Source organism: Sinocyclocheilus rhinocerous, unplaced genomic scaffold (genome assembly GCF_001515625.1).
Source record: "Sinocyclocheilus rhinocerous isolate Xijiao unplaced genomic scaffold, SAMN03320098_v1.1 scaffold576, whole genome shotgun sequence".
In the NCBI taxonomy this organism is placed as follows: Eukaryota; Metazoa; Chordata; class Actinopteri; order Cypriniformes; family Cyprinidae; genus Sinocyclocheilus; species Sinocyclocheilus rhinocerous.
Window position 1 is genome coordinate 894,526 of NW_015662167.1, and position 10,227 is coordinate 904,752.

Sequence of the window (10,227 nt, forward strand, 5' to 3'; positions counted from 1 at the left end):
AGAGAGGGAATTGTTAGGATGAATATGACTCTTATTTCCAAGAAATCTCCTTCCTGTCTGTGTCTACACAGATGTCACACATTCTGGATTGAGACATATTGTTACCATGGGAACAGGCAATGTCCTCACAAAGGCTCTGTCTCATCTTGATGGACACTAATGGTGGTTTACTGCCATGGAAGCACTGGTCCTAAGTGATCAGAAAGTCATGAATATCCTCCCTCCAGTTTCCACCAGCTGATGACAGCCTTTGGGCAAAAAGGGCACATTTGTTCTCTTTATATCTCAGTTGGTTTTGATGAAAGACATGCTGACCTATTCATATTGGCTCTGCATCAGTTTTTCTCACACGCAGACACAAATACACTCAACCACAGACACGTCGCTGAATTAGCCTAGTTTACGAAAAGGGGCAGACCTGCATATCAAAGTCTAATTGGATTAGCTGTCTGATTGAGTGGGTTATGCTATAAGCTCCCAGATCTCTCTCTAGAGGACATGCTACACCACTTCCGCAACTAACTGGCTAATCTTGTTAGTAGCAATGCCATTAGAATAACAGAAACACTTAAAAGAGACTATTTGAACCTGTAACTCTTTCGGAAGTTAAGAGCAGACTCAAATATTATCTTATAGGCTAATGAACAATTTTAACATTTTGATTTCAATTAAACTACAGAAAAGATCAACCCATGGTACTTTTGAAAAACATGCCTGTGGAGTGACCTGATGTTGTTTCTCAAACCCTTTACAGCAATTTTAAATTGAAATCTCTAGTGAGTGGTGCTAAAAGCAAGTTGAGCTCTATCCAAAACAGACGAACATGAATTTGGAAACGTTTATGTTGGTTGTTGTATGTATTGCAACAGTTTGGAAATGAATGTTCAGTGAGTGGCACTAAAAGCACATTCAGTTTTATCCAAAACTAAGTGAATTTTGCAATGTTTTATAACATTGTTGTGCATATCATGACAGTTCTGGACACAAAATGTCCTGTGAGTGGCGATAATGCCTTAGCGCGTTTGAAAATAATGTACCACATACAGTAAACTTTACCCTAAAAATAGCTGATAATGTTAACAAAAGTGCATTTGATGATGCATCAATGCCATTTTAGCCTGTTTCTATTATTATTTACGCTGTTTTATCGTGGCTCATGTTTCCCAGTAGTTGAGCTCTCTGTATCACAAGTGTACCAGGTGAGCTATCGAGCAAGTTTACTACACTAAAACTGTTTGTTTTAGTTGAAGTCATAACATATTTTTCAAGAAAACATGCAAATATAAGTCTTTATTAATTGATACATTTCTGTGAAAGAGTTTTTAAAAAATGTAGGTAGAAACATGTTTTGCCAGTGAGCCTAGGTTGAAAAAGGTGCTGCAGTGAAGATTAGCATATGATGAAATGTAAACTTAAAGAAACTCCTGAAGTAATTACTAACAATAGATACAGAGTGGTTTTGGGAGAGTATGGGTGGGTGATTCTCATTTTACTTCTCACCAAAACCAAAATACTCTCCCATCAGCATACCAATTATACATCACAGAGCAGCAAGTGCTTAGAAGAGTATTGAGCAACTTGGACTAGAAGAGGATCAGAAATCAGCTCATTTCTGGTTATTAGCCTACTGCTAAAAGGCCATGTCTGGAAGATTGTGTCACTCCATTGCAAGTTTTTTTTTTTTTAATTTTATGAAACCATCACGTGTGTTTTAAAGAGAGACAGAAAGTCAGCAGGTTATTTCCTTTTTTAAGCCTCGCTCTGGATCATCCGCAGTGTTTTTGAAAGATTGTGAAAGTCTGAATTCCTCAGCTGTGAGCGGTCTCTCAGATAAACAAGTTACTCAGAGCACTTAATGGCACATCGAATGGCTTTGCGCTCCTGTTTTGGGGTTTTCAGATGTCTTAAAGTGGCGTTAAGTGGCTTTGTGGGGAAAAAAACAAAACTGCATTTATAATATAAACTCCAAACTTTGAGTCATTTGATTCTTTCAAAATCTTTAACGGTTTTTGCTGTGTGTATTCAGGGATGCTCTTTATTCTGCTCTAAGTTTTCCACTATCTTTCTAGATCACAAGTGTAAAGTGGCAAGTCTTTTCATTTCCAGCAGTTAAGTGTTCTCTGTGTAGTTGGGCCCAACAGCCCTATCTGATTTCAAAGCTTAAATGTCTATTGTGTGTGTATTGACTTTATTGACCTCTTAATGGCTCATTAAAAGATCCATAAATATGGCTATAACTTTTTTTTCTTGCTTTGTCAATCAACAGTCTTTACATATTTTATTTGTTTGAAACAGTTCTTGAATAGGTCTAACTGAAGCTTTTATGTTTGTATAGAGTGTAATTAGCATAATAAGCTTATTTGTATGTCAGACATACAAGACATTTTTACTGTGACAAATAGATACTATTACAGAAATATGAATATAAAGAATACGAAAAACAGAAAATACTGCATATGTATATACATATATGTGACCCTGGTCCACAAAACCAGTCATAAGTCGCACAGGTATTTGTAGCAATAGCCAACAATACATTGTATGGGTCAAAATTATCGATTTTTCTTTTATGCCAAAAATCATTAGGATATTAAGTAAAGATGTTCCATTATTGTTCCATTAAGATATTTTGTAAATGTCCTACCGTAAATATATCTAAACTTAATTTTTGATCAGTGACCAGATATGTGTTGCTAAGGACTTCATTTGGACAACTTTAAAGGCGATTTTCTCAATATTTTGATTTTTTTTGCACCCTCAGATTCCAGATTTTCAAATAGTTGTATCTCAACCAAATATTGTCCTATCCTAACAAAAAATACATCAATGGAAAGCTTATTTAAAAAAATGGTTTTGTGGTCCAGGGTCACACACACACACACACACATATATATATATATATATATATTTTGTTTGATGATCTGAAACATTAAAGTGTGACAAACATGCAAAAACATAAGAAATCAGGAAGTGGGCCAACACTTTTTCACACCACTGTATATGTATATACACACACACACACTAGTCAACTTTTGAAGTGGATCAAAACCTTTCATCAAAGTTGTCCTAAAACCCAAAACCATAATGTGTTCTTGTCTTAGGACAACTCTGATTAACTTTTTTGATCCACTTCAAATGTTGACTACTATATATATTTGGTTTATTGATTTATTTAATTATAGATAAAACATTGTTGCTGAAATGTTCCATCAGGCTGAAACTGGATTTAGTGTGAAACATCAACACAGTGCTGACTGAAATGAACAATGCTCACAGGTTTATTACTAATGACCTCTTGAATGTTTATATTGCTTGTTCCATCCAGCCGTCTGTTGACTGTAACCACCAGGTCTGGCTGCTCTGGAAGATTTTGTCCTTTTAAGCCTTTGGTCTCTTAATCACTAAGCTATTTTGGCAGCAGCTGTTCTGAGACCTGAATAAATTGAATACTTCCGTCTGGACTGGGCTTTGTGCCTCTCATGTAACACATCTCTCTCTCCCTCTCTCCCTCGAGCACTTGCTGTTGAGCATTAAGGAAACAGTTCTGACTTGTAGTCATGGGTGTCATTTGTTTTAAGTGTGCACCAGTGGTGGCCTTTGTTCGCTTGTGGCCTAGGCAAGATAAGATGTGGCCAAATAATAGTTTGAAAAATATGATTTTAAGCAACTTTGTAATTAGTTTTTAGTGACATGAGAGTGAGTAGATTATCTACAATCAAAATCAAAGTATATATTATATTTGTATAATATGGAAATAAATACATTTTAGGGTGTACGTGCAGTTTGAATGATCACAGCACTTCAGCTTGTAACCCAAGCTAGCTGACACAGTCATCAAACTCTAAAGTTTCGAATCTAAACATAGGTGCGCAGTGTGTAATCCTGCTGGAAGTAATGATACTGACATACCCTCCAGGCTTATAGTAGATTGTTTGATATACACGGATGAACAGTTGAATATGCAACATGATTAAAAATATCATCACTATGGAGATAATTAAAACAACGTCAAATGACACATGCACACACCCGTTTATGTAGTTCACTGTGGACGATTTTAGGATTTCTTCCTTAACAGAACGCATCAGATCTTTAGTTTGAAAGAAATCTTTCTTGCTTAAGAGGTAGTGAGTTCGCTTGACTGATTTTTTTTGTGCTGTTTGTTAGACGTTAAATATAAGTGAAAAGCTGCTTCTCTGTATCTGTTGTGTTGTTTATTAGCTTTCTGTGGCTTTCTCCACTTATGTGTACCAAAAAGAGCTTCTGTGAAAATAGAGCTGGTGTCTTTTGCACAGTAATCTTGTGAGTGGGTCGAAACTGGTGTTCAGCATGTGGTGGGTGTATGTGTGAGGGAAGCCATCATTTATTTTGATCAGCCTGTCTGTTATCTCTTTTCTGTTTCCTAGTAGTCTGATAGCAGCATTTACAGTTAGTTAGTTGCACTTTGCAAATGTCATCCAACTTAAAGGACACTAATGTTGGGGCCAGTTCCATATAGTCTTAATCTTGAATTGCTCAACGATAATAGCAGAATTGTAATCATGGGAACGTTTTTGTTTTATCAGTGTAGACCCTCAACCATTAGGTGAACAGTTCAAAACACCATAAAAAGATGTATGTACAGTTGGATTCATTGTGAATCACAAATATAGGCCTGTAAGTATTATGATTACGAAGGTTTTCAGTGGACCTGCTGAACTTGCAAACAGACTGAGGTTGCATTATAATTTGCTGAGTCACTGAGGTAGATTGTGGTTTCAAACAGCTGAATTACTGCAATAAAACCAATAAACAAAAAGAACTGAATGCTTGATATATGACACTATATGCTTGTTTCACACTTGGCATCTATCCTTTATAAAATTAAGACCGTAACCATGTCTTGAACATTAATTAAATTATTTGATCAAATAATTGTTTTATCAAATAATTATTTTAAATAAAATAGAATAGTTGTAAATAGTTGTTTTATGAAATAATTTGAAATGATTAAATAATTGAATGAATTAAATAATGACGTACTTTAAATGTATGTAAGGGGATAGCGAAAAAGAAAGAAGAACAATAAAAGAATACGATTTATTTGTAATCAATTTGAATTGTTTGCAAATGTTTTAGTTTTGAAATATGCATACATTCACTCTTATTGCCTAATATGTCAAATGCAAAATGGCTAAATGTTTCATGCTATATTTTCAATTTAAAACATAAAAAATTGACAAAAATTCAAGTAGATTGCATCATGTTACTGTTGGTTGTCCCCTCGATGTGGTTATTATGGTCCTGTGTAACATACAGTGCATGGCAAATCGAGGTATCAGCTTGAACATGTCAGTTTGATTGGAAGCAAGGGCTAAGCTAACATGCGTCTTGGACAAATTTGTTCACTATGTAATATCACGTATAAGAAATGTGACACAAAAGTACCTAATTGATTAACTTCCCATTCTGCTGAGTAGAAAGTCTCTATTTAGAGGAAATTTAAGAAAGACGATTACTTAGTCTTCCAGCAGACGACACATCGCTTGCCTCAGCAGTTTTTTCAAACTTTCTCAACGCAACATTGAGTCCTTCTACATTAATGCTGTAATGATATGTAAGTGAAATAACCGAAACTCTCCAGAGAAACTCAGAGGTTTTGAACTTTATTTAGTATATCAGACAGGGGGCGAAACAACAGTGGAAAGTCATAACTGTGCTTGCGGAGTCATTTTAAAAGTGTCATACATTTTCTGTGGTATGACCTATTTTTGTAGGTTTCTTTTAGCTGTACTTTTTAGACATTTTTAATATACAATACATAATTTTTTATTTGAATTACAAAATATGTAGATTAATTAATTGAGTTGATTACACTTAAACCCATATATGCCGTGAAAAGCCCTCAAATTAATATAATTTATAGGCGTTTAATATAATTCAAGAAAGCAAATATTAAATAGACATGAAAAAAAAAAGTGTCTCTCTGTCTCTGAATGGTCAATTGTGGCATTTCCTAATATTCCCTATCATCTATAGCAGGGGTATCAAACTCAATTCCTGGATTCCTCAATTCCTTCAAATAAGCCTGAAGGACTTGATTAGTTGGATCAGGTGTGTTTAATTAGGGTTGAATCTAAACTCTGCAGGGCTCCGGCCCTCCAGGAATTGAGTTCGACACCTCTGATCTATGGCAATGCTGATAATTTCACAGAATTTTACAAAATTCTTGAGTTATAAGCCATTAGCCAAACCAACCAGTTACAAAGTGAATCACAACATTACAAACTTTAAAGGGGTCATATGATGCTGCTAAAAAGAACATTATTTTGTGTATTTGGTGTAATGAAATGTGTTTATGCGGTTTAAAGTTAAAAAAACACATTATTTTCCACATACTGTACATTATTGTTTCTCCTCTATGCCCCGCCTTTTTGAAACGCGTCGATTTTTCAGTCAAATTCAGTCAAAAAGACAAAGGTACAAGACTGTGTATCTAAGGACTTTAATGAGGGTAAGAACTACAATCCCATGAAGCATTGCAAATGACATAATAGAAAACTTTAAAAAAATGAATTAAAATAAAAGAAATATAAAACTTTTGAATTAAATGATTATTATATATAGAAACTATATTTTATGTTTATTGCAAAATATGTATATTATGCAAATATATAAGTAAAGTGAGATTTACATACTTTTGGGTGATTCTCTGATTGGTGGAGATTTCTCTGCAGAATCATGGGTAATGAAGTTTTTTCACCAGGAATTCCACTTTTAAACAATATATTACTCGTAAATTACCTTGTAACTCACAGTAGGTCTGTCTATAAGATACTGTTGAAAATGAATATCCTTATGGATAAAATGAATGGATTTTTTACTGTCAGAACCAGAATGTTGCACTCTGAATGAGAGAGTAAAGAAAATCTGATTGTTGCGATAACATTTGCTCCAATAGCAAAAGAAAAAAAAAACGACTGCATTCACATGACTTTCCGAAACAGGAACAAATTAAGAGAGATCAATTATGGCAGGCAAAAGAGACTGGAAATGCGTCATTACTGTCTGTGAAATGTTTATCAAATTGTCTTTGAATGCAAGAAACATGAATGTGGTCAGTCTGTTTCAGTCTTGAACTGTGTACAAGTCAGAGGGGTCATTGTTAATTGCATATTTTTATCGCATAATGAAAAAAAAGAATTAATCATACCATGTTAAACTGGCAACATTACATAAGGTTTTCATAGATCAAGATGAGCTGTTAAAAAAGCGTTCTGAGATCAAGATAATTGGTGTGGTATACGCAGTAAGGTTTTCCTTGAAATCACACGCACTCTTGCCAGCGGCACCTCCATGCTTCTGTTTCCTGCAGAAAGCAAGACATGAACTCAACACAGAGTTGAAAAATCTAACAATGTGTTCTCTCTTCAGTCATATAGAAGAGCAAGCACATGACTGTTAAGAAACTGCTCCTTTGCAGAGCACATGCGTGGGATATTCTCTTTCTCAGACTCTTGGATGAGTCATCCATGGTTTCTTATTCTTTCTTTCATGAGGCATTTAAAATGTTCATACCTTCAGTTCAATACATAACAAGTACAGTGCCTCATGATTGTTTTATGAAGCTGCAGACCTCGTGAAAGAATGATCAGTATCTTTTCATTGTAATCCCAGTGTACTATTTCCAGCTTCATATGGAATCAGTACGATTACTTGTTATACTGTAGATATAACAGGCTTTCAGCAGTAGTTCCCACAAAACTGCTCTAGTTTTTATCATATTCGGCCGCTTTCACGGGCCATTGCTGTAAGGCTATATTGAGCGAGACACATTGCAAATTCCATCCCACTCCCAGACACATAAGCAGCTTTTTTGAGTCAGCTCCGTTTCTCTCTGAATCACATGCCTTTCATAATATATGTGATGAAACCAGAGGCCAAATGGAATGAGTCAAACATTGCTTGACGTTAAAGTTTAGAGAGAGACAGCAAAACAATGTGAAGAGAGAAAGAAAGTGTAAAAGTTTATGCTCTATTCCCTCGACTGGAGAGGGAAGCAGCCGTTGTTGTCACAGTTACAGCCCTGCTAAACCCCACCGAGATGAGGAGCATGAGAGGCTTTCACAAGCAAGCCCTTCCTCAGTAATTGCCATTGTCCCTCGACACTTTCTCTCGTGTTTTCCCCTGCTTCCTCGTGCAGCTGGGCAAAAAAACAAAAGTGCAGTCTTTTCCTCATTATGAAATGAATTCGAAATGTTTGAAGTTTATTTTGGAGACACATTTACCACAGAGTGTTTTTAGGCAATGCCAGCTGTAGGTTGACTTCTATTTTTCTCTGACTGAACTTTGGCATGAATTCCAGTCTGTGAGACCACAAAGGTTTAACACAACGTAGCTCATGTGATTTACTCTTCACACCCCGATGACCAGCATTAGTGGAGAGAGACGCATAGGGAAGGTGTGGCTCAGCGGTTACTGTCATGAAAGCAAGAATTCTTTTGTAGTGACATTACAAAATGTGGAAAGTTGTACTAGCTTAGACAGCATTTTACATTGGGAGTCCCTAAAAAAATCCAGTTTGTTTTTGTAGAATTGTTACTTAATCAGCATACATTTGGTTTCCATACTAGATTTACTGATAACACTTTACAATAAGGTCATGTTAGTTAACATTATCAACAAAGAATTAGCATTCTATATTTGTTACAGTGTTTATTTATTTATTTAGTTAATGTTACTTAATAAAGCACTGTTCATTGTTAGTTTACGTCAGCTCAGGTCCATCACAAAATATTAACAGATGCAACTTTTGATTTTAATGTTAATGTTTAACCTTACCTATAATTAATAAATGCTTTAAAAGTATTTTTCATTGTTAGTTCATCTTAAATAATGTTAATGAATGAAACCTTAATGAGACAAAAACAATATTCCACTAAAATATTAATAACAAAATGTTAATAAATTAAGAATCTTTAAATATTTTTGCATGAAAAAATAATGTTTGAGTGCAGTGTAGACAGGTTTCTATCCATTTGGTCTTCTTAGAAAAAAAAAAGTCTCCTTACCATCATTAAACATGATAACCAAAGATGCTGGGAAATTAGAGGAGAAGTGTTAAAACAAGGAATGAGCTTTGCAGCTTTTCCGTTTCTTTTGTGGGTGGTTTGGTTTTTCAGAATTTAGGGAAACCACGACTTCCGCTGTGTGTATTTAAGCATCTGACACTGATGCGCCCTTGAAAGGGATTTTTTCTGGTTATTCATATATTCTGTTTCGTCACATTCATTTGTATATATAGTATTGCAAAAGAAATTCTGTTGTCTATTTCTTGTGTTGCTGATACCCTCATTTGGAGATTCCTCTGCGAGCTTGCATTTTTATTAGTTCAGATATCTGATCTATTAGCCTTTGCTGCTGACCGTATAGTACGACTGCAGAGGAATGTTTGGGAAGTGACCAGTTCTTGTCAATGGGAACCCAGGGGACAGGGCCGGGACAGCAGTCAGGACTCAGGATACAATTATCAGGCTTTCCAGTTCAGACAGGCCCATCCTAGAGTACAAGGATTTCCTCTAGGGCCGCACTTCCACAGGCGTCAGTGGGAAACAGGAAGCAAGGAGCCACAGAGTCCTTTAGCTCCTTTAGGCCTGTATACATTCACTCCTCTATTTTCAAATATTTCTCATTATATCTGTAGTGAATGTTAAAAACTATATCTAACCCAAACAATTCATCCACAACCACAGTGTGCTAGGCATGTAGATTGTGTCTTTCCTGGAAAAGCAGAAAATCAGGCTTGAGCGCCGTTTTAATCACACCACGTGCGATTAAAACAAAAGTCAAGATAAGTTTCAGGTTTTACCCCAACATTTGGCTGGCATCTTAGTCAATGATTGATCAATGTTTAGTTGATACCATCACGGAATGATGCATGGGGACTTTCCAACTCAGAAAGGTTTCAGTTTCAAAAACAAAGTAATTGTTTGAAATGTGTCTTCCCTTTAATTACAAATGAAACAAGCTAAAGTGGTAATTTAATGTGTGTTTGAGTGTAGCTCTCTTTCTCTATATGGCAGCGTGTCTTTGTAAGTTGTGGCGCTCTGCTCTTGTTTATTTTGGTATCTGCAGAATGTCTTCCTGTCATGACATTTCAGTGTGATCCTGTCGGCCAGTCGAGAGGAAGGAGGGGAAGGATGTTGTTTGTGCTTATATCAGTATGTGAGATAGAAAAATGATACACAG